Source organism: Haemaphysalis longicornis, unplaced genomic scaffold, assembly GCF_048455015.1.
Source record: "Haemaphysalis longicornis isolate Haplotype H1 unplaced genomic scaffold, Haemaphysalis longicornis Haplotype H1 scaffold_9, whole genome shotgun sequence".
Lineage (NCBI taxonomy): Eukaryota > Metazoa > Arthropoda > Arachnida > Ixodida > Ixodidae > Haemaphysalis > Haemaphysalis longicornis.
In genome coordinates, this window is record NW_027526460.1 from 154,335,444 (window position 1) to 154,360,046 (window position 24,603).

At 47.0% G+C, this 24,603-nt stretch overlaps 1 long non-coding RNA gene across 1 annotated transcript in view; it reads left to right on the forward strand.

Moving 5' to 3' along the window:
* The window catches only part of LOC144153105 (uncharacterized), a 31,760-nt gene extending 22,181 nt beyond the window's left edge, over nt 1-9,579 (forward strand). The window contains exons 2-3 of the long non-coding RNA XR_013319313.1: nt 778-861; nt 9,319-9,579. This is a non-coding gene — a long non-coding RNA (uncharacterized LOC144153105). The remainder of the gene's footprint in view (nt 1-777; nt 862-9,318) is intronic.
* The last annotated feature ends 15,024 nt before the right edge of the window (nt 9,580-24,603 follow it).

The window sequence follows — 24,603 nt, forward strand, 5'->3', positions numbered from 1 at the left end:
GGAAATGAGCTGGTGGGTCGCATGGTCATTCCCTTTTTTCCTAATTATGTAGCTTATTTGAGCGAAGTGTGTGTTAAAAGTGGTGTCAGTATGGTTCTAACGAGGCAATCTTTCGAATGAACCAAACTTGTGTTTTCTCTTCATGGCCCCTTTCAGTATCTATAAGAATGTCTCCAAATCCAAAGTGTATGCTTGCCCTCCTGCCCTAGCCTATAATGTCGCAGAAAAAAAAAACATTTTGAATCTTTAAAGACAGAGATGATCTGACAGGCCTACATTATCGAAAACGTCCTCCTAGCTATTACCGTTTTGTTTGGAACGTCAAAAACTTGGTCACAGTTGTGTAACGTTATTTTGTGACACTGGGCCAAAACCTTACCGTTTTATTATGAACGGCCTATTCAGGAGTGGCAAAGCTGCATTCAAAAGGTGGGAACTGCCTTGGAGGGCGTTTTCATGCAAACGATTTCTTATCTGGATCATTCAGGATTAACTGAAAAACTTTTGGAATACTGCTTATCCCACCCCATTGCTTTGCCACTGTGCGTCTTGTAATCTGATACAATTGCGTTAAATGTGTACGAGTACGAAGTAACCAGCATCTGCTTGTTTTGCTGAAGTTACACTTACGGATATTTTTTTTTTGTCCTGCATGGCGTGCAATATCAAGGGAAGGCTTAAAAAAAACCTTGCCACAGGGATTCAGAGCTGATTAGCTTTGTGCTGGTTTGAAACATTTAACGAGTCTACAAAACGAAAATGTTGCATATATTTCAGATCCAGGCACAGTGTGGATAGCCCTTTTTCCGTTCACGGACAACAAGACCTGCTACATCCTTAAAGGTCAACATATCGAAAACCGTAAAAAAATCAGTGCATACAATCACCGCTATTCGCCGTTCTAACTTTGTATCCTAACAGGAATTACGGTAAAACAAATTCTGCGTATGACGTGGGGGGAGAAAACGGATCCCTCCGGATCCCCTTATCAAGAAAAACCAGCAATCATTGTGTCCCAACTAATCTGCAACTTCTCTTCACGACCTTTATTAGGTGGCAACAGTCAAATGAAGTTCTTGCTGGCATTCATTTCAGATATTTGTGTGGCCGGAAGTGTGTGTGCGTATAAACAGACACTGGAGTAGTTAGGTGGTCTTGTAATATACACGAGGAATACGCCTGGTTAGCAAACTGGAGGGAAAAATAACTTTTCAATGGGCAAAGTGGAGTGATACGCTTGTTTGTTTAGAAAACGTATATCACACCAACCGCCACCTGTTCAAGTCACGGTAGTACGCCTTGGGTCAAACACTACACATATCGACCACCACGTTCGTGGTCACATTTCAGTGCGTTTTACTTATACAATAAAATTGCGAGTCGTTATATGCTTACATTCAGGCGGATTACGCTGCCCACCAGTGACAGCGTTCTATCTGATTGCAGTATAAGTGCATTCACCCGTTTTTGACCTATATCAAAGGGCAAAGCATTTGACTCCAAAATTCACCCTATGCCGAAAAACTGCGTCTTTTACTCACTATATTATCAGAGTAGACATATGTTTCAGCAGGGTCCAGTTATCGCACTGATGCCGTTTTGATTGATAGGCGTATATGCGTTTTTCTAAACATCAATAAACCCAATCGCTAATAAAGCAAAAGATTTCATTGACTCATTCTGCGGAAAAACGCTGTCGTGGTTCTTGTAGCCGTCGTCTGGTAAAAAAAGATGCCGCTGCTGTGAAGGGCACATAAAAAATCCTCCGTCGCATGCCCCCGCGCGAGGGACACGAGTAAATGCAGAGCATTGGGGGTGGTCACGTGGCGTAGGTTGTGGTAGTTGGCGGTGGTAGTTGTAGTTTTTGTTGTCGTAGGGGTTGAGTAGTTGGGTTGCGAGACGAGAGAGAGAGAGAGAGAGAGAGAGAGAGAGAGAGAGAGAGAGAGAGAGAGAGAGAGACGTAAGTACGTAACGTGTTATTTATTGCCAGCGTTTGCACCCCACCCTTTCTGCGGGGCAATCGGTTGGATCTTTATTATTATTCTTCTCTTTCTTTTCTTTTCTTTCTTATTAACCCTCTCGGGAGGGCAGTGCGCCATCGTCGAAGAGGCGTTGCACCTGCTGCTGCAACGCCTCTTTCAGCGCCGGAGCACGCGCATGCGCGCCCGCACCTGTTGTTGAGAGCCAGGAGGAGTGGGGAAGAGGGCGCAGCTGCCGTGGTGCGGACGCCGAGTTACGGACGCATAACATCGTGAGTTAAAGAAATGCTCTGCATTTAAAATACGGTTGAATGCGTGTGGTATTTCAACGCCCGCCCTACCTCCCGCCTTTCCTGAGGAATGGGAGAGAGCAATGTCCAGCTCGGACCCTGTCGACGAGCTGTCGCTGGTGAAGGGATTTTGATTGATTGATTGTGTGGTTTAACGCGCCGACGCAACGCAGGCGATGAGGCGCGCCGTAGTGGAGGGCTCCGGATTAATTTTGACCACCTGGGGATCTTTAACGTGCGCCGAAATCTCGTACACACGGGCGTTTTTGCTTTTTCGCCTCCATCAGAAAAGCGGCCGCCGCGGCCGGGAATCGAACCCGCGACCTCGTGCTCAGCAGCGCAACGCCTTAACCACTGAGCCACCGCGGCGGGTCGTCGCTGGTGAAGGGAGCCCAAGAAGCCGGACGGACTCAAGGGGAGTTGGAATGAGGGCTCTTCCCCAGGGCCGACTGTTTTTTTTTAAAAGATGTGTATTCCTTCTCCGCCCTCCCGCCTCCTCCCCCCCCCCCTCTCCCGCCGTACGATCACAGTGCGTTACTACTGTTCTCTTGGTGCTTCTTGTTTTTTCCTGGGTTTGCACTTTGGCCAACTGTCCCTTTACAGAATATAAATGTACCCTTTCGATAAATTGGAATGCCGACAACCCAACACCAAAGTTCTTACTTTAAAGAGCTTCAAACTTGCCCATGGGTCAATACTCGTGTGCCATCGTTGCGTGGTTACCGAGTGGGCGTACGGAAACTTGCGCGTGTTTTTGAAAAATTTGCATGGGAATCGAACAGGGGTGGAGTACCTGAAGTTGCCCCTTCAGGACAGTTCACGAGAAGGAATGGGATTGGCCTACCTGTTCGTGCGGCAACTAGTCAGCCGGTTCTTGTTTTCTCGAGACGCTCGTTTCCTCCTATTTTCTCGCCGCGTTTGTTTGTCTCCCCTTCGCTTCATCCCCTTCATTGCGCTGCCCTTTGCTCTCAAATTTTTGACAAGCCGGGGCTTTTGCCAAATTTTGTGTGCCGACTGGAAGCATAAGTGGAGCCCTTCACGGCTATCTAGCAGAAGCGGCCGACTCGGTAACATTTTCGGAGGGAAGGCTTTCTGTGGAGTACATAAGCGCCGTGATATGAACAAAATTACCTAAATTTCTGGTAGTGTATTTTTTTTGTTCCAGTGTGTAGAGGCCTATATGCTTGAGGGGAGACCGAAACATTCTCAATCATGCAAACAGAATACCAGTACCACCGGAGCTTAAGTCATTCTTCTTCAAACTACACTATAAAACAATACTTTCTGACACATTGGTGTAGGAAAGGAGATTGTTTCTTTCTTGAGGGTGGCGCTGTAAAGTTCGCAAAAACCAGCACCTATCCAGCACGTTTTTTCACGCTCACACGAAGGAAAATATTTGGCAGGTTATTTAGAGAACTATGCGCAAAGAGCTGTTTTTAAGCCCACGTGGAATTCGTTACGTGACGGTATGAGATTAGGAGGTTAAACCTTTGACATGATGGTGTTCTATGCCTCCCGAGAAACTTGTTCATCACGCTCGGATATCGTTGACAGCGGTTTTGTGGAATATATTGTAATGTTTATTAGGTGTTTTGTGGAATATATTGCAATGTTGATTAGGCGTTTTGTAGATTATATTGTTGTGTAATCAAGTCGTAACATCACGGTTCTAACTCCCAATTCTAATAAAATTGACTAGGTTCGATTCAAAACCGCACCGAAACCAAGAAAAGAACTGCGCGTCCCCCCCCTCCCCCCCCCCCCCCTCTAAGAAAGAAAAGCTGCCAACGCTGTTCAACAAGTAGTTCGGCCGAAATGAAAATACGAAAGTGTCACCCTGTTAAAAAATTTAAGCCGTTCCACTCAATGTGAAAGCTGACGGAAGGGCAGAGCAGTGATTCGCCATAATGGGCTGTACCGCCGTTATCCGCTTACTGCTACCACCCCATGCAATTCAAATTTCCCGCCTTCGCAGTGCTCGCGTGCTCCCTGCCTGAAACTGCGCCAGCAGGAGTTCTATGCTCTTTGTGCTTTTGCACCCGCACGTGCCAGCGTTGCACTTCCACATTTTGCGTTTACTATCGTAAAAACCATCCCAACGGGCGTCCTCAACTAAAAGAGCGCGGGCGCTGCCGGTTAATTCCGCATATTTTTCCTCAAATGTAGCTATAGTTTTCTTTGCGCTAAACAACGGGAAGATGTATGACAAGCGCCAGCGCTTCGCTAGTTTCCAACGCTTGACTATATAAACTGGTTGGCTTTTGAAGCCTCTGGGGTACGCCGCGAACGACAGCATTACTCAGGGACCGTATACTTGGATCGACCGAGCGAGCTAGGACGACAAGGCGAGCACCTAAAGCGCTCTTCACCTAAAACGCCACCAATAAAATAAACGCCATCCTGCCCGGCGAAAGTCTATGTCCAGCACCGCTGTTGTGAACCACTGCACGTGCTGAGCGGGGAGGGTATGGAATGTTCCGTGCTGTTTCAGCGGGCTTGTCGCTTGCACTCCGCGGCTCTGGCGTCAAACGCTGGGTACTGACGCTAGCTCGGCGTCTTGTGCGAGGACTTCTGGGTCCTGCATAGCCTGACGGATGCGCTATCCTTCGAAAGACGTCAACCCCTCCTCTTTCGTGAGGAGCTGCAAACCTAATCTTTAACAGAACTCATGAGGGGGAGGGTGGAGGAGGAGGGAGGGGGGAGGCGGGAGGGAATTTCCCATTGTTCAACGGCGCCTTATCATCCATCACGCGGTTTCAATGCTTGATTCATGTTTTTTCTTTACACAAGTTCGAAACGCTGTGCCGCACGCCCGAAAACGCTGTGCCGCACGCCCTTGATAGCCTGACGTATGCACTCGGCGTCTTAAAGGCGGACTGCTTTGTCCTGCCTGCGTTTTGGTGTTTACGAAACGAAATTTTTAGATGCGACTGCATCTCATTCACTCGCATTGTCCCTGCATTCGGCGTCGTCGGCGTTGTCGTCGGCGTCCGCCCCTCATCCATTCTCCTCGCCACGCCAGCTTCGCTCTCCGCAGCTCACCCCCTCTCCTCTCCGATAACGAACACTCTCTCGCGAGGAGCATTGGATTGGACTCGAATGGATTGGCTTGGCTTGGCCTGGCTTTGATTGAATTGGATTGGATTGGATTAAAGTGGATTGAGTTGGATTGTGTTGTGTCATAGCCGCGGCAGACGCACTGGCGCCGGCGCGTCCCCTCACGGTAATGCGCGCTATAAAACGAGGTGCCTGCGCCGCTCCGCTCCATCGTTCCAGCGCCGTTCTTCCGCGGTCCAACGCTGCAACGTGAACCCCCTATGCGTCGCATCTACACACGGGTTCCCGCGAGGGGTTGTTTTCCCGAACGAGAGGCTAACAGCTTCACTGTAAATGTTCATCGTGTGTCCCTATAAAATGACTTCGCTGCATGCCTGTAGTGATAGCCCGCAGATGTAACGTATAAAAACTGGCCGTACCAGCTAGCTACGATGCAAACATTGTAAGCTTCGTGGTTTTTGTGAAGGTGACCATTTTCTTTTCAAACACGATTGTCGTTCTCGGCTTTCTTAAACCCGGAAATTTTGGTCTGTCTGTCTGTCTGTCTGTCTGTCTGTCTGTCTGTCTGTCTGTGGGTAGATCGGTCTTTCCCTCGATTAACCGTTCCGGCCAGAAGCTAAAAAATACTTGAAAGACAGGTATATTGGGCAAAAGATTTTCTAAACCACTTATTCGCAAAAAATTCCCCGCATTTCCCCGAGGGGAAGAATGTGAAAGTGCGAATGCACGAGTTGAATTTGCGCGGTTCGGTAATGTTCGCGAAAGAGAGATCACACACACACACACAACTACAAAGAAAGAAAGATGCATTTATTCACAGACACCTATTTGTGTTGTCGTTGTACTTGATTGCTAGAGCGGATCTCAGCTTTGAAATTTCGTGTCAGTACTCCTTTAAGCGGGTGCATTAGCCCTTCTCACGCCCGATTCCTGGCCAATCCCCCACGTGGGTATGTGCCATTTCAGCGGCCAGGCAGCGCGCGCCCATCTCCCCCCGTTGCCAAGGAAGACGAGGAGATTCCTGGCCAATCCCCCACGTGGGTATGTGCCATGTCAGCGGCCAGGCAGCGCGCGCCCATCTCCCCCCGTTGCCAAGGAAGACGAGGAGCGCGCGCACCCGCAGCTGTTGCTATGCGGACGGCGGCGGACGCTTCAGGCTCGCTTAAGAAGTGCATTCGCACTTAAAAAAATTGGCTGACGGTTACTATACTCTTTGATGCGATATTTGGGCGAAACAGCGGTGCGCTGAGGCAGCACTCACTCGTGGGTTCTCTCGACGGCAACGATGATGAGCCTCTGCGTAGGCGGCGCGAAGTGCGTCTCAGGAAGGGATCGCGACCCGTGTCTTAGGCGGGGAAGGCACACGATCGTCACACGCACTCCCCCCTGCCGTTTTTGCCAGCGTCGCGGAGACGAGCCTCTCGTGCGGGCACAGCATACTGCCCCTCTCTTCCCCACCGCACACATTCAGAGAGCGCTCGCGCCGGCACCGTGAACCGCCCTTTCCTCTCAATTTCGCACCACTTTCCTAGTTTGCTTTCTTTCACCATTCCGTCTCTCTCTTGCCATATTTCCCTCGGTTACGACGGCGACGCGTCTGAGCCCAGTGACGGCCGCAAAGGGGCTGCGCCTTAAAAACTTCATACTTGTCAACGTTAATGAGAAAAAAATTAAACATGATGCCTATTGAAGCAGAGCGAAAATATGTAAGTGGTATTTGATGCTTTATTTTAATTGAATATGCACGGCTGCTTGATTTTTCGACAGGAAATACAAAAAAATGTGCGTTGAAACAATGTTTTGACCTCAAAATACAAAACGCGCCAGCGCCCACCGCTCGTGCCTCGCGGACGAATTCCAATAAGTCCCACACTAACGAAACGTTTCAGTAGATGGCACGGGAGCAGTAGAACGCGGTAGCATTGAATTGACCGTGGCAAACCAACACGTCTTTATCGCGGAAGTGGCAATGCGGGAGAGGAAAAGCATGAGAGGGGGTTTAAAATGGAGGCGTTGACGTGGCAGCCGGAAAAGACTGTGGTCTCTCGACGACATTTGCAGCGAAGTAAGCAGATACGCGACCAAGTTTTTACAGCGAAGCTGTCTATGGCTAAGTTCCAGCAGATCGCCTCCGCTTACATAGCGATGTACACAAGAATCGCACGCAACCGTTGCGCCACGTTGCGGCGTCCACTCAAATCCCCGGGATCGTAAAACTGCGCCATATTTTCAACGTATGTAAAAACTCACAAAAAATGAAGACACGTGCTAGGGTCCTTATATTTTAATATAGAACGTCCTATATTTTCCCTGGATAAATTTCTCGCCAGCAATGCGTTTGTGTTTAGAGGCGAAGACGACTTTAACAAGATCGCTGTAAGCTTGGTCTTTGTGATATGGCTTTCACACAATGAGTGTGGCACAGTGAACCACGTCCATCTACGGAAGGAGTATGATTTTAGAAAGTGGATCCAACTCTTTTTTATTGCGACTATTCCAAAGCAAGTTACATGACAATTAGCCAACAAGACGACTCTAACATCACGCCGAGTTTCATATACTTTCAAAATTACATAGTTCCCAGCGAATTTGGAAATATTATGAAATTTTTGCCTGCTCTCAATGGGAAACGAGCAGTGCCGTGATTGTCCACTAGAATAAAACTCCAGTTCATCAGAGTTTTTTTTAATTAATTAACCAGGAAGCAAGCTCAATCGCAAATTACAACAAACGTGTATTCCTTCGTGCACTCCTTAACTACGGCCCGGTCAAGGCATACGTCGCTCACGTTCAGGCTCGGCACCACAGCTTTGCTGGTCATCCTTCTTCACAGAGTGGAAAGGCGCTGACTTTTCTGCGAACTTTCTGAATAGTCGCTTAACTTTCTTGTAGCCGTATGGTTGCATTGCAGAATATATCACCTTTTCGCCCTTGTAAATATCCTAGCAGTATTACTGATGTTCGCTTTTGTTGAATAAAAGCGCCAATGCGGTCCCCTTTATTGCCATGCATCGGATTGCCCCTCGGCTATCTAATATAACGGATGTTTCTGATATATTCGAATTTCCAGCGCATATTCAATCAGTGCAATTCACTTTGCTGTTTCCTCAACAAGCTAGCGCAATCTTCGAAATCTTTGAAAGGTGTTTGTCTAGTGATATGCAACAGTGATTGCAAAGTTTTGAAGACCTCAAAATATTTATCTTACGCGGATAAAAGCCGCGTTGCAAGATTCAGGCAGCAATTTTTCGTCCGATTATTTGCACCAAATTTTTTTTTATTGCAAGCTCCTGTTATGGTGAGATTTTAACATTTGTAGCATCGTTTGCCTTCATTTAAAACCAATTTTTTTTTCTTTCCGGTGTGTCTAATTATTTTTCATCTTGTGTTCCTCAACTTCAGGAGTTCCCAAAGAAGACCGACTTTAAATATTGATTGAAACTCAGGATTCACAATAAGTATGCATACATGTCGAATGCAGACTACAAGACTGCATGTCTCAATAATAGGAACAAGTTCTCTTTTACTTTAGCACTAGGAATTCCTGTAATTGATTGGAGTTCACCCTAATTGAGATACACAGGAATCAGGTGTAAAGCTGAACTTACGCGCGGGAACTGGGCTGTCGCTTTGTGGAAAAGTCTTAAGAAATGGTTTATTAGCCGTTATCATCACGGCCCTCCCATTGAGTGACAACAATAAAGAACGATATTTTATATAGTATACCATCGACAGAAACTTAGAACGGCGGGCAAAATAAATCAATAAAATACGTGTAGTACTTTGTGGAATTCGCTTGCTAAAGGGAGCGATTGCAGAAGTTTACACAGCATAATATGTTGATCATGCACTTTGTTCAATGGTTGTGGACAATACATTTGCATTGCAAGAAACTGGCCATTTATATCGTGACGGTTATTATTGAAAGTAATTTTCCGTGGACAAATAACGTCATTTTAACCATTTTCGATGTTTTCTTTCTCTTTCAGTATGCATTCTCTTTGTGAAGAACGAGTTTGTTGATATTGTTTCACAGCAATGCATTGAAGCGAATGGGGAGATCTGCGGGCCAGGGGTATTGCTGTACGAGAAAGAAAAATGTAATGAATACTCCAGCAACTCTTAAACGAAGACGTGCCCCCAGCACCGGGCCAGGAGAGCATGTGTTACCGGTCTGTTGTGCCTTGCAAACCTATTCGTTATTCGACACTGAGCCAGGTTGCTTCTAGCGAGAGCCACATGTACACGGCCATTTTATTAGTATGTAAACTTTATATACAGTAAACCTACCCTATGAAAAACAGAACCTCATTAGAAAAGCCGGCAATGCCAGGGTTCTTTAGCTTTTTTATTTATGTGTGCTTTTATATTGTTTCTAATGATTTCGTTTCAATAAACAACTAGTATACCAGCGAAATTCCTCTGAGTGCAAACATTTCTTTCAAATCGAAGAAGCCACCATGTGATAAACGAGGCAAGGACAGAGAAAGGACGACAAGGCCTTTCTCTCATTGTCTCCTTTTTTAGCTGTTTTTTTGTTCCACCTTGTACCAAGACGCCCAGTTTCCCACGTGATTTATTTCAGAGTTTTTTTTGTTTTAAGTGACGATGTCTATGAGAATGCACGAAATTTTTCACACTATTACTGTGCTGCAGAAGGGGTATCAGAACTCACACAAACATGTCTGTGTGAGCTCCTGAAGTCATCAGTGAGTTACAGAAAATTTTCAGATTGTGTCCTCGTAAAAAAGAGGAGCACTTAGTCATTTACTTTTCATTGTGTTCAACGGGCAAAGCTAAGCTTGTTCTGTCAATATGAATTGCGAGGGTCGACTTTATTGAACCCGGGTTTCAAAGTTATGATTACCCGGTGGTTGAAGAACTGCTCGACAGCCACACTCTGCCAAGCATACGTCCGGTGCTTTTGGTGCTTCTGTCACGTGCAAGTATCATATCATTCCAATCGAACGGCTTTGGCTGCTAATGGCATTACGTTTAGCCGTGAGAGTATACACCCGGAAAGAAAAGATAATGATAACAGTGACAACACACTAACTGACAGAATTGGTAACTAATTCCGTAAACGTGTTTACGCTGCTGCCGCGCTTTCAATTTCTCGAAAAGAAAACAAATCAATGATTTAAAAATCAACATAGTTTCCATGTTCGAAGAGAAATAAGTGAACATCACGTTCCGAGGCAAAAAAGCAACAAATTCTTATCGTGGTAACAGCGAACATGGCGGAGCTGTGCGAAGGTGTTGTTTTCTTTCTTTTATATGCAGAAAGCAGCCCTTCCATTCTTTGACGGTAGTTGACCAGCGAAGCTATTTTTACACGACATACAGTTTACACAGAATTTTGGAGATGGGCTTCAGGAAATTATTTTTGCTCGAGAGTTGGTGGTTGTCATTCCTAACATTTTTTGCGTCTCGAACACCATACGTACCGGTGGCTACAAAATAAAACGGACCAAGCGAGCGGCGGACAAGACCAATCGGCGCGACCCCTTCTACCCAGCGCCTGCTGTTGAGATCATAGAATTTGTTAGTAAGTATACTAGAGAGGAAACTACGCCTGGGAATTCATGTCGGGCTGGGGGTTATATCCTTAAGGGAAGACCACAGCGGATGCTTTGGAATGTCTATCGGTTGCATAAAAGGCTTCTTGAGTTTGCTTTCTTCATTGTGCAGGGTTGTGTCTACGAGGTAGCTGCTACGGCCGAAATTGTCGAAATTGTCCAAACTATCTTCGCTTCTCTTGTCTCGCTTGGATACTCGATATTCGCTCCTATGGTGCATTCTAAGACGTCAGTGCTTTATTATAAGCCATTGGGAGTACCAGTGCCGGCGAGTGACCGTGATTACATGTTTGCATAACTACAAGCTCACCATGTACTCACGTACGTTTGTGGTAAAGAGAGTGCTTTTTCCGGTTTTTTGAGTAGTAGTAGACATGGTAATACCGACCAGACATCTTGACTAGGCGGGTGATTTGCCTCTGGGTAAGTTGTAGCACAAGGTCGGTTACATAAACGCGGAAGAAGAAACCACGAATCAGAGGTGCTCGTTTTAGTGGGTAAGAGCATAAAACCTTTCTGAGATTTTCAAAGAATTTATTTCCGAAGTTTTTTTTTTCAAAATAGGTGCCTTTAATGAGTCTTCTCCGAAACTTTTACAATAAATATTGTTGACTGCCAGCTTGGTCTGTGCAATTGCAGTCATAACCATCCTGGCAGACTCAGTAAAAAGAAAACGCTTTCTTTTATTTCTTTGGCTTTAAACACGCGTGATTTTTTTATAATTGTATATTTAAATACTCTTCTTTTCGTTATTGTGGCTTTCTACTTGAATTTACGGCCACTAAAACGGTTGAATCCAAGCCAATGACGAAACTAAGGCGAGCACACGGTATAATGATGGCCCATGACAACACAGACGATAGCGTTTTATACTAATATGCGTTAGAGGGGACACTGGCGCTAGTGTCTATGCGAGCCGCCGGAGGGCGGCTTCAACAACATCGAATGCGGCCATGCTTGGGGGGATACGTGATTTTCGAAATTGGCTTAACCCAGCTGTCATTTTGACTTGACTTAATGTACCTTTTTGAACTACAAAAGCTATAAAGAATGTTGACTAGTTTATAAACTATTAGCCACGTAAAAAACTTGTACTTTCATGACGAGGATGAATTTTTCATTTGAAAAAAGAAGATGTTTATAAGAAGTTGCAATAGACGGTCGGAGATTTGGTAAGTGCGCACACGGCTCAGTTTAGAGTTCGGCAATTCTGCGGCTAAGCTTTTGTTTTCTTGCATGTGAGTCGGCAATGGCATGCTGCTGAAGGAAGGGCGGGTGCGCTATATTCCACAAGTTGGCGTGGCCACGGGCGGTGACAGTGATTTCGCGAGCGCCTTATTCCCGCGAATGATTACAGGCAGCCCATTACCAGCGGAAAAGGGCTGTAGTGCACTTGCGAGAACAGCCTGGCAGACGACGGTTGGATATGTGGAATATTTCTTTGAATGCGACTTGCCCTCGCTTGTTTCGCCGTTTCCTACCGTGATAAGGTTCCGATCTTATCAATTTCGTGCTGATCCAACTGCCGGTCTACGCTCCCGCGGTACTGCTCCACGAAAAAAAATGACTGCAGCTAACCTAGGATGCGCCAGGCAAAGGCTTGGTTTAGTATGTTCGAGTCTTATTTTCGCTTCGTTAGCCTTTTATGTAGCTGTATTGACGAACACGACTCAACGCCTTTCGGTCCCGTGCAACGCTCACAGAAAGACGTCCACCTCGGTTTCATTCCCGGCGAGTCTTCGCCGGGCCAACGCCGCCTTGTCCGGGCGCAAGATGAGTCACGTAGCCCGAGACGACCCAGCGGCGCATGCGTGGGAGGCGGCAGGGTTGGCACCCCAGAACCCGCGTCCTCTGCCTCCGAGCTTATGCCGGCTTCACCGCAGCCTCCGCGGCTCCCCGGGCGACGCGATGGCCGTTGGAGAGATGGAGGTGGGCGCCAAGGTTTAGTATTCTTATTTGACACAATGTCTGCGCCGCAGAAGAAAGTACGGCACGTGACATGTGCCGCGAAGTGGTGCCCCAACACCGGTGCTAACTACACCAGGAAGTTTTTTTGCTTCCCGAAGGACCTCAGGTAAGAAACACTTCTTTACCCGTGAGGTATACAGCTGATAAGCCTAACTGGAAAACTAACCGTCGCGCGAAGTGTTTTTTTACTATGCCGGAGGAGGTATAGCTCTTAGCTCGCGTTATTCTGAAGTGTACACAAGCGTTTATGAATTAAAGGGTTTGTTTTGTTCAAGTACGCTGTTGTCAAGGTACGCTCGTTTGTGTTTTAGATCGAGGTATATCGCGTATCACCGTATCGCGTATCGCCGTATCGCGATATATCGTAAGGTAGTGCACCGCGTTCGTGCACGGCGTTTGCGCTCGACAGCGTTTGCCAAATTTAAAAACGTGCGTAGTCGTGGTTAAATCTTGCGTCGTTTTTATAGGTATGACGCCTGGGTGGATTACGCCAACCGACCCGACCTGAAGGCGCTGCCGAAGGAGCGGGTTCTCAAGTCCATGTCAAGTCCACATACAGCCTCTGCTCGGACCACTTCAAGGAGTCCGATTTTGCCAACCCCCAAAAGACGAAGCTCATTTGGTCAGCGGTGCCGTCAGCGGGGGTATCGGACTCCAGGCTACGATGCTTGGCCAGTGAAGGTAAGTTCAACGTGTACGCGTCGTTTTTTTTTTTTAAAGACGTGTTATATGATTCAGACGAGTTGTTAATTTCGCTAAGATGTTGCCGACTGGTGCTATTTCTAATTTTACGTAGAAGTAATGATTTAGACTATCGGAAATAGGAGGCAGGTGCAGTTGAGTGCTGTGGTTTATGACAGGAGTGATTTTCTTGTTTACTTCAGTTGCGTTACGAGCAGATAGTGGACCGGAACCATTTTGCGCAGACGTAATGGTTTAGACTATCGGAAATAGAAGGCAGGTGCAGTTGAGTGCTGTGGTTTATGACACGAGTGATTTTCTTGTTTACTTCAGTTGCGTTACGAGCAGATAGTGGACCGAAACCCCTCCCGCGGCAGAGTCAAGGTCGGTTGGCTAGCCCCACTGCACCCCCAATCCCATGCGCCTCGGAGCCTCCCCAAGGCCAAGGCATCTTTTATCAGCGTTCCCCGGAAGGTAAGCAAAGGGAGCGACAGTGCGCGTATAGGTCATGTTTCTTGCGTGTGTCGTACGTATTCGCGTGTAGCTGCGAAATTTATATTAAAAAATTAATGCGCAGGAAAGAGTACATGTAGTAATATCCTGTGTACGTGAATGTAATTAAAGGTGCCTCAATTAACGACATAATACGCCGCTCCCGCGTGGCTAAAATCCTTTCACATTTAATTTCAATGGCCTACATAAAAAACCTGTAGATGGGCCCGAATGTCAAAAATGCCAGAGAACTTTCATTTCAGAAATCTTTTATCATTCATGCCAAAGTATTTACTTCATAGCTACTGTATGCTGATAACTCAATCTCAGTGTTTATACCCTTATGTACCTTGTGAATGCAAACAGCAGAAAACTGCATCGCGTTGAGTTTGCTTGTACAAAACAGATATGCTTTGCTTCTACACACGGCATAATTATAATTAGCAAAAATGAATAAAAATGACTAGGGGCCAATAAAAGGGCCTGGATTTTTGGGCGGACCACTTTTTTTATCAACAAGAGCTACTGTTCATTACTGCCAGGGGCTGCATTTCAACCATTTTAATGCTACTCCATTATGAGGCTACAGGTAAAATGTTCACTCCGCTTGTGCAGTGGGTGAGGGGTGCTATCAATGCAGAGGAGCAAAAAGAGTTCATATTTCTCTTGATCCAAATTCTTATATCATCAACAGTTGCGAAAGGGGGATAAAGAGTCTATACTCGTTATTCATGCTGGCATAAAAATCTTGTAAAGGAGTTGTGTTCGGCGACATGCATATTATTATGATGCACACTTTAATCCTTCACAGAATGAAGAAATTGGTTTTGCATTAGCCCTCCTTGCATGAACAAAAAGGCCGTGGGGGTTGTTTTTCCCTGGTGTTCCCCCTTAACAGTCACCACTGCACATTACTCCTGCTGCAGAAAGAGGCACAGAAAACAGCTTATATTGGCCTATGTGCCAGTATCTTGGTAGTGCATTGCAACACAATTGTCTAGCCTAATCCGCAACCAGTGATGTGTTAATCACGCTGTAATTAAGAAAAAAAAATGCACCAATCCGCCAAACAATGTGTTGTACTGTCTGCTTGCACTGCGTTTTTTAACGTCCAGGTATACTTTGAATCTTGCGAGTTTTCACAGTTGGAAACATGTGAGGGTCCTGCATCAAAATAGGAATGTGGGCCGTGAAAAGTGTACCTGCAAAATGAGTTGTTTATCCAGAATCTCGATTTCAAGGGGGGGGGGTCGAAATCTTCCTGGTGCGGTGTCACGGGGGTGTGTATAAATCCCTGTGTTAAACCATGAGCAGTATCTCAGAATTGTAGCTGCACGATACCCTTTTTCTTTTTGCTAAAATTTCAAATTGTTCAATGCTCCTGCAGACACACACCGCACCCCCATGAGCCCGCCGTTGCTGCAACCAGAAGAGGGCCCCTCCTCCTCAAGGCAAGGACAGTCCACGCGGTTCCCAGGACCAGAGGGCCCCTCGTCCTCAAGGCCAGGACAGTCCACGCGGTTCCCAGGACCAGAGGGCCCCTCCTCCTCAGGGTCAGGACCGTCCAGGCTGCTTCAAGGAACAGAGGGCCCTCCCCCAAAACCAGGACCGTCCAGGCGGTTCACAGAACCACAGCGCCCTCCCTCCCCACAGCCAGGGCCATCTGGTCTGTGCCGAGGCCCCGCAGTGACGCCGCGGCGAGAACGTCCTCAGCAGTACCACGGTCAGTAAAGCTTTTAAAGATGATAGTCTATATTGGGCTACTGAAACCCGAAAATGTTGAACTCCCCGCGTGTACGTATGTCCTCAATTGATTCATCCGCCCGGTCAAAGGTTAAAATGAATGCTCGAAGAAGTGTTTATATGCACAAAACTTTGCCAAACAACAAAATTTGGAAAACACTTTATACTTGAATCATTGATGAGGAAAAATAAAATATTAGGAATATTCGGAGCAAGTCAAAAGAATGCGTTAAAAACAATGTTTTGACCTTAATTACGAAAAAGGCTTGTATTTCAAGCATAAAAAACAAAGTGCTTGTGCTTCTGCTTTTTTCCCGCATTCTAAGTTCAACGGTAAATTATGGTTCAAATAGAAGGCAGTTAAAGCTTGGCTTCCTTCTCAAGAACATTCGCCGCTCTTGGCCCGGGTGCGATTCATGAATGTCACACAGCCGGTGCTGACGAACCCACTTCCCCCTTCCTTACCACGACCATTACAAAATACGCCTTATGCATTCCCAAGACCTCACTTCCAACACCATCGCACAGCTCTTGCCCACGGCATTGTGGTCAAACGTGACCCAAGTACTCTCTATGGGATAAAGATTATCAACGCCATCACCACCAAACACACTGCACCCTTCTCATTCGCTATGTTTCTGGTTCCCACTCATGAGCAATTTACACTCGTGTTGGCGGACCTCCATTGGCGTTACCCCCTTGGGGGTGCAGGGGAAATGGTCAAGCCTCACCCCTGCTGTCAGTCACGGCCAGTTTACCCCATTATTACCCATACTTCCCAAGGCGTCTCAGCAACTTATTTGAAAATGACAGCTCCCCCTACTTGTCGTTCTTCCACGGCCATTTTAGCAGCCCTACACTAACACCCCGGTTGCCAGGTTCATTTATGACTATCCACCTTCCATTCCCCCCGCTTGGCTCTTCTCTACTCGCATCGTTTGCTTCAGTCGGAGTTCTCGGCGCTCAACCCGATTGGTCTCGGCGCGGGGCCTTTCACAGCCTTCACGCTCTACGCACCACATATGTCGACCTGGCAGGCGATGTCCAGTCGGACGCGTGGCATTCACCTATTAACTGCTGGGGCCGGAACGAAAACTACCTCCCGCTTTGCCAGGGAATAAACAACCTCGCCCGAGAATTTCATACGTACAGCCTGTAAAAGGCTTGTCTATAACACAGCTTTCGTACTCTCAGCCTTATCCTGCCCCGCCGGTGCGGGATTTGAATAAAACTACTGCGGAATTCTGAAGTCTTAGCCCTTCGCTTTTGCCTCCGACATGTTTGGAACGAGTATGTTTCGGCAGTTTTCGGGTGTGGCTGGTTGAAGTTCAAATCGCTGTTATAGACAAGCGTTTTACCGACTGTACGTTGAACAGCCAGCACACTCGAAATATTACCTTTTTTTATTTGTGTTAATTCAGCAATTTACACCATCGGGCTGCATTCCTCGTCCGCCGCCTCATCGAGCCTCACTAACCGCAGAGAAGTTCATACTTGGGCCTATTGGTACACAACATAAAATGAACGCAACGTCCTCTCATACAGGACGAGAAGGTGATAACAAGGTAAATAGCTGCGCTTACCAGCGACCAAACGACTTTTATCGGAACGTGCTGGGAGCTTTATACAGAGAGGTTAATGCAACGCAACAACAACGGGAAGGAATGAGGCCAAAATGAAGAGGAGCAGGACGAAAAACAAAAATGTTATTCTTGAACAACAGAGCAACGTGCAACAAGGCAACTAATGCATTCCGGCTTTTTTTCCTACTTCAAATACTGCCGCTCGTTTTGCGGGTGCTTTTAGGGGTACATAGAACTGTATTTGTCATTTGTTATTAATAAAACCTTCTCAAATTTTTTTCCTAACTGTTTTTTATACCTTCTTCTAAACGTGCCTCTAATATACAACGTACCATAAAATTGAGGGACTGTTTATAAGCTCAGTGATTGGCACGGTATCATTAGTGGCGACATTTAGGACGACAAGAAAGACTAAAAAGGCGTTCTCGGGGCACTGGCTTTGCTGTTTCCCAGAGTGCGGGGTTTGAGGCGGCGAATAATGACCGGGATAAGAAGGCTTGCACCACCATGTTTTCACCTCAACGAGAACAGGCGCTCATCTGACACACACCAAGATGCCGTCCCTGCTCAACGTGAAAGCTGGGCGCGGAGCGCTGGCACATACCGGTACTGCGAGTCCACATCGTCTACGTCGTGTTCCGAGGGATCGTCAACGCCCCCGTCCACAGCTGAAGGACAACTTCACTCTGCTCAAGCAGCCATCAAAAAATGTCTCCGGCTTTGCTTCGCTAACGTTGGATATGCAAAGCAAAAGATTGGCTTTATCTTGTTCAGTCTTGGTTTTGCTTGGTTAACCTTTGATTTAGCTGCATGGCCGACCACTTATGAAAGCCGTTCAGTTCCGTGCAACGGTCACAGAAGGAGGCCGGGCAAACGGGGCATTCGCCGGGGCGTTCATTCGTGGCGAACGCACCGTTCCTTTTCGACGGGCGCGAAACGATTCACGTTGCTCGAAACGACTCAGCGGCGCATGCATGGGAGGCTGCGGGGGTGGTTGGCTGCCATGCCGCAGCGGCGGTGGCGATAGCTGTCGGCGCGCGCAGGCGCCAACGACAGGCCCGGCGAATCACACGACGGGCTTCGAGGGGTGTGTCTCCAGGGGTGTCGCTGCCGTCAAAAGGTCATTAGCGCATCCTCCACAAAATCGCTGGATGACAGTAGTAAAGCTTTGCTTTGAAAAGGGGAGACTCCTGCGGAAGGTGTGCAAGTTTCCTCTCCTGCAAAAAAATCGATGTAAGCGACAATAGGCGCATACACTCCTTGACGGAAAGTCAAGAACTAAATCGCGCAAAACAGACTACAAAGGTTTTACCTAGGCCGCATTGACGTGCTTCAATAATCGGCACTTGAGCTGCACCTCGTAACGCAGAAGAAAACCACGAACTTCAAAGACGCACTTGTATATGCTTAAAATTGTTTTTTTGTTTATGGTCGGTATGCTATTTACAACCTTGGTTATAAGAATATAGGATACATTATTTTTTCTCGTTTTCCCATAAATATAACCAGTCTTGAGTCTTGCGTGTAACGAACTACTACCTAGCGGGGAGCACAGAATTGTTCGCGTTCTGCACGGCGGAAAATAAATCAGGCATGTTCAATTACAAAGGAGACTGTTTGGCAGTCGACAGATTATCAGCTGATGTCGTTGCTTTGGAAAAACGTTTCAATTAGAAGAAAGCAATGCTTTCCACTACAAATTTGAAATGAATTGAGTAAGGGAAAAATCTCGCACGCAATTTTTCTCACCGTGCCGGAAGACATCCAAGGGTTAAACTCCCGACTTCTGAGGGCAAAGTCTTCGACGTAGATGTGGACGTGGCGACGATGTCGCTGACTATAAAAACATGCTGAACGTTTTACGCGTCGGCGGAGATGATGTCGCGACCATGTCAAACTTGCGCGAGGAAGTGCTCGAGAAAGTCCTTATTTGGGCCGCTTACCATAAGGATGATAGTCTGCAGTGGTCTCCATGCAACCTCTAAACCTCCTGAACGAGGAGGCGGGATCATACAACCTGCACGTGGCTCCATGGGATCGAGAGTTATTGGTGGAAAACAAGTAATTGCTCTTAAAAGGCGCTGGGGCGTCCTTCTACTTGGACATCATTCGCCGTCAGGACGTCGCCTGCAACACTTTCGCCAAAATAATCAGGGGCAAGACACCGGCGCAAATCCGCCGAATGTTCAATATTAAGAACGACTTCCCTACCCATTTAGGAAAGATCGTCCACGAAAATCGTCCATGAACCCTTCATTCCCAAAAACTGTGCATTTACGGTCATAAGAACGAATCATTGCTAAACCTTGCCTAGTTTAAGTTTTGTATTTATTCGTGTGCTGTCTGGACAGAGATCCTAGATACTTTTAGTTGACCGTTTTTGACGGTCCGCCCCGTTCCCGGTGGAACGCTGAGCACGACCGGAGCCTCAGCAGCAAAGAGGGTAACAATGACCGTATCTACCTCGAAGGAACCATTCACGCTTCTTGTGGAGCCCTCGGGGTGTGTAAATTGATTTTACTCATAAAATGAAGCCAAATACCGTTGTCGTTTTCATTTATTTCAGAATAATTGAGTTACAACGCCCATATTCTGACGTCACTTAACTTAAAAGAAGCTGTTCCACTTTCCAATAGCCAAGACAAGGATGGCATTTAGGAGGACGCATTAAAGTAGGCTCGCTGTTCGTCCGACTTTTTTGCTTGCGTTCTCAACCTGGCAGAGCTGTGTTTGATATCCTTACCTTTTTTGAAACGCTTTCGTGATACCTGCGCTGGTGTTGCAACCGAAAAAAAAAACGGAGTTAAATGTGGCGCTCGGCTTGCTGGGGGCAGTCATCTGAGAACTTGGTGCCGGAGCGGAAGCTATTTCGAAGATCCGCTCAGTGAGCCTGTCTAGCGGAGCGGAGCGGGCCGTCTCAGGAGCCGTGCACCGGTAAACCTGCTCGTCACCAAGCGCGTCACGCGTTCGGAATGGCTCCACCGCTGGATATGGGATCGGAGCGATCCGTCAAAACGGTCAGGTAAAACTCTCTAATCGAATGTGCACTCAGACTAGCCTGTAGAGCCGGTAAAACGTAAGGATACCAACCTAGCTGCGTCTTTGTTGTGGCACCCCGCCGAAAACGAAATTTATGATACGACGATAGCCTTTCTGCAAAAGCCCTGTCTGACCGCATAAGCGGTGAGCTCCATACTGACGAATTTGTGCGTACGTGAGTAGTGATGGAAAGGAGTGTAGGGAGGGAAATACGACGACGGAAACCGGAAAATAGACGAGGAGGTTAATTAGGGGAAGGGGAGAAAAGAGAAGTAAATTGGAGCCGAATGGATTTTGAAGAGGTGGGAAGTCCGGTAGGAATGAGAATATGAAGATGGAGGAGAGAATAGGGGGAGAGAGAATGAGGGATGGTAAAGAGCATGAGGAGCACGAAGAGATTAATGGTGGAGAGGAAAAAAAAACTTACACCGTCTTCCCGTAGGGAACACTGAAGAGGATGCGAAGCATCAGGGGGGTTCCGTGTCGTTCCATTGTGTTGCCGTTATGTTGCGTGATCTGGTGTTTAGTAGTGCCAGAGTAAATTCCGCGTACGGGTCCACATTGGTGGCAAAGGCACGCAAATACTGTTTTGTGGCGGTGAGTAGGTGGTAGTTCTCGAGGCGCTGAAATTCGCCCATCATGTTCTTGTCGATGTCGTCTTTATGGTAGAATCGGTAGTCTCCGTCAGCGTTGGTGAGGTAAAGGTTATTGACGTTAGTGCACCGGCTGAGAGCAACGTACACGCCCTCCTCTTCGCAGCTTTGTCTTCTCCTTCTTCTTCTTCAGCGGTTCAACTACGGGAAAATGACGACGGTGGTTGAACGCGAAGCTATCTCATGATGGATGTGTTGGTTGCCCAATCCGTAGGGGCTTCCTGCCACAATCATCATCAGAGGTGCTGCGGACGGGGCACAGACAAGTGGCATCCCCCCGAGGAAGAGATGCTCCACATCTAAAAGAGCTGGTGCACAGCGGTGAAAGGGACGCCGGTACCTAGCCAACTGAAGTTAGGCTTAAAATTACAGTAGGTGGTTTAAAGTCGTCAAGCGGTACCGCACCTTGGCGTACAGAGAGTTTGATGACCCTTCGCAGATGGTTAAAGGGGCCATGGAGACAAAATGCAAGTTCTTTTCATTCCAAATATAACCGACACTATTTTTCACTTAAAGTTCATACATGTAAGCTATAAAATGGGGAAAACAGTTAAGGCTTGAGAGCCACTAGATACTTTTCCGCAGTCAACTTCACGTATTGTGGGCAGCTTGTTGAGATTGGCTGGGGACGTCAAAAAACCACGGAAATGAAACGGCGAGTATAAGTGTAAAGGGTTGAAAGTTGGGCGAATTAGGCGAGTTGGTAATTCCCCATCTTACAGAATGCACAATTGGCCCGGATGCACTCCATTTGCCCTGACTTTCCTTGAATTTTTCCCGATGTACTCGTTATTTTCTAAGAGCTCTACGATTTACCTTTGAATGGCCTTAAGATGAAGCACTACAGTTTCTGCATTTAAAGGGACACTTAAGTAATTTGTAAACAATGCGGTTGATTGATTGTAGGGTTTAACGCGCCAAGGAACGCAGACAAAGGGGCGCGCCGTAGTGGAGGGCTCCGGATTAACTTTGACAACCTCGGGATCTATAACGTGCACCGAAATCTTGTACACACGGGCGTTTCTGGCTTTTGAATCCATCAGAAAAGCGGCCGCCACGGCCGGGAATGGAACCCGTGACCTCGTGCTCAGCTACACAACGCCTTAGACACTGAGCAACCGCGGCGGGTGTAAACAACGTCGTATTACTAGCGGAAATTGTAGTCCAGAGTTCATTGGCCATGTTTCGACCACTCTGAGTGCGTTGACGCGAATTTATTTAGTAGAGAAACAAATTCGAAAATGCTGTCCTCCTCTCTGGATCCTCGCCCATTTTCTGTGGCGTTTTCATGTGACGTCAGGAGGAAATGATTTGGCTTGACTGCGCTACTGCACGGCTCACCGACCTTCCGACAAAGTGAGAAGGCCCAGCGTTTAGTCCGCTGGCCTCCGACGGGTCGTGGCAAATCGTCCGCTCAATTGAAACTAAGCCAGGACACGTCTGCGCCTTTCTTTAGTTTGTTAGGTTGTACACTGTGTCAAGCTCTAAGTCCAGGCACGACACGTTTGCGAATGGAAGAATGTGCCTTTCTTGAGTTTGTTAGCTTGTACATTGCACCAAGATCAAAGTCCAGGTCACTCCCCACAAGTGCTCCCCAAACGCACATTCGATGCTTCGCTGACTGGTACGCTAGAATAGAAAATCTAAGGCCAATTGAAGGCGGGAGAAGAGTCAGAAAAATAATATAGGTACTAAGAAAATAAAATCACCTAAAACGTTTTACTGTACCGCGTAAAACTAGAGTGCAGGAAGAACTTTCTGGCGCGGGGTGAAGAAGCACAGCGGTCAGCAGCACGACCACACATCTGCGAAAGCTTTCCCCCCTAACAAATGCAATTGCTAGACTTGAGATATTGTGGAAAGTTGTGGCACGCTTACTGCACGACCGCTATAGAACATATAGTCATCTTAGCTGCTTCAAATGCTAAAACTAAGTCAAAGTGTAAACTTGTTATGACTATATTCCTTATATGACCATCGCTGGCAGCACTGGAGAAAAGGAAGAAGCGGTTCGGAGCCGCTGTGTTGTAGATGCGGAGCATCTCTTTTTTGGGGGGATGTCACTTGTCCCTGCCCCGTCCTCAGCGCCTCGGGTGATGATTGTGGCAGGATGCCCCTAGGGATTGGCCAACCAAAGAATCCATCTCGAGATAGCTTCGTGTTCAACCACCGTCGTCATCTTCCCGTAGGTGAACCGCTGAAGAAGAAGGAGGAGAAGAAGACAAAGCTGTGAAAAGGAGGGCGTGTACGTTGCTCTCAGCCGGTGCACCAACGTCAACAACCTTTACCTCACCAACGCCGACGGAGACTACCGAATGTACCACAGAGATGACAACATCGACAAGAACCTTCAAAATTGATGTTTTGGGAAGGCCTGGTGGGGTACGTAGTCACATCAATATGGAGACATTACGTGGGACTCTGAAACAATACAGTACCTTGGAGTTACTCTACGTCAGATTCGAAACAGTGGACCTCATCGGTCTTCTGCGCATACTGTAGTGAAGCGTAAATCACAGACATGGATGGGGCGGGAGCTGTCTATATTTGCATGTGCAGAACTCTGTAATGTATTTATTGTTTCCAAACTTGTTCATGTTCTGCAGGTCCTTAGTTGTGCACGAAATAAGGTTCAAGCATTTCATAGAGTGTTGGCTACGTTCGTATGGCGGTCCAAGTGGGAGTCCATGCACCGCGATACCCTCTTCCTTCCGTTATGGATTGGCGGTGTTGGATTGGTGCATTTGTTTGTACATCAGCTCGTTTCGCGGTTCTCCTTTTTCGAAATGGCTGATCATTCGTCTTTAAAGGTTTTTATTCAGCATAAATATAAATGCTCATTTGTCTTTTTATTTTCTCCAACCCACACCGCGAATCCTAAGCCGCTTTGGGGCTTTCAGAAAGAGGTTGCTGACACTTTCAAGTTTCTTATTGTGCTTTTTTCTCTTAAGTATCTGTACGGTCTCTCCAGGAAGGAATTGATGGACGTTTTAATTGAAAGGTTATTTCCAGTGCTCATTTACCGTCAATTATACCTGATGATTTTAGATGACAGTGTGTTGAAGCGCGCCAAGAAAATGTGCATCCAAGCGGCTGCAAAAATTTCCTTTTTTAAGTTGCACACATCAACGTTGCCTCTTAAAAGATGGCTCAATAGTGTAGGTGTATATCTGCCTAGGTCTGTTAACTGTCACTTCTGCGACCAGCCTGAGTCATTCAACCACTCCTTTGTCTTATGTCGGTATGCTGTGTTTTTTTTGTGTGTGAGGTTCTGCAGCGGACACCTAAAAAGGACATTGACATCACCCCCTACAGTATACGATTCCTGCCAGTGAGAAGAACTGTTCCGTACCAAAGGAACGTTTTGTGCTTATGGGATTGTTTAGCCTACGGAAGTGTCGCATGATTGACCGCAATGCCGAGGAACCTCGTGGAACTACGTCAATGTTTTCCCGAACAATGTGCGCTTGTGTACATTGTCTATGCCGCGCAATCGCAGCCGCGAGACTGGCTGCGTCTGCTTGAGGCGGGTGTGT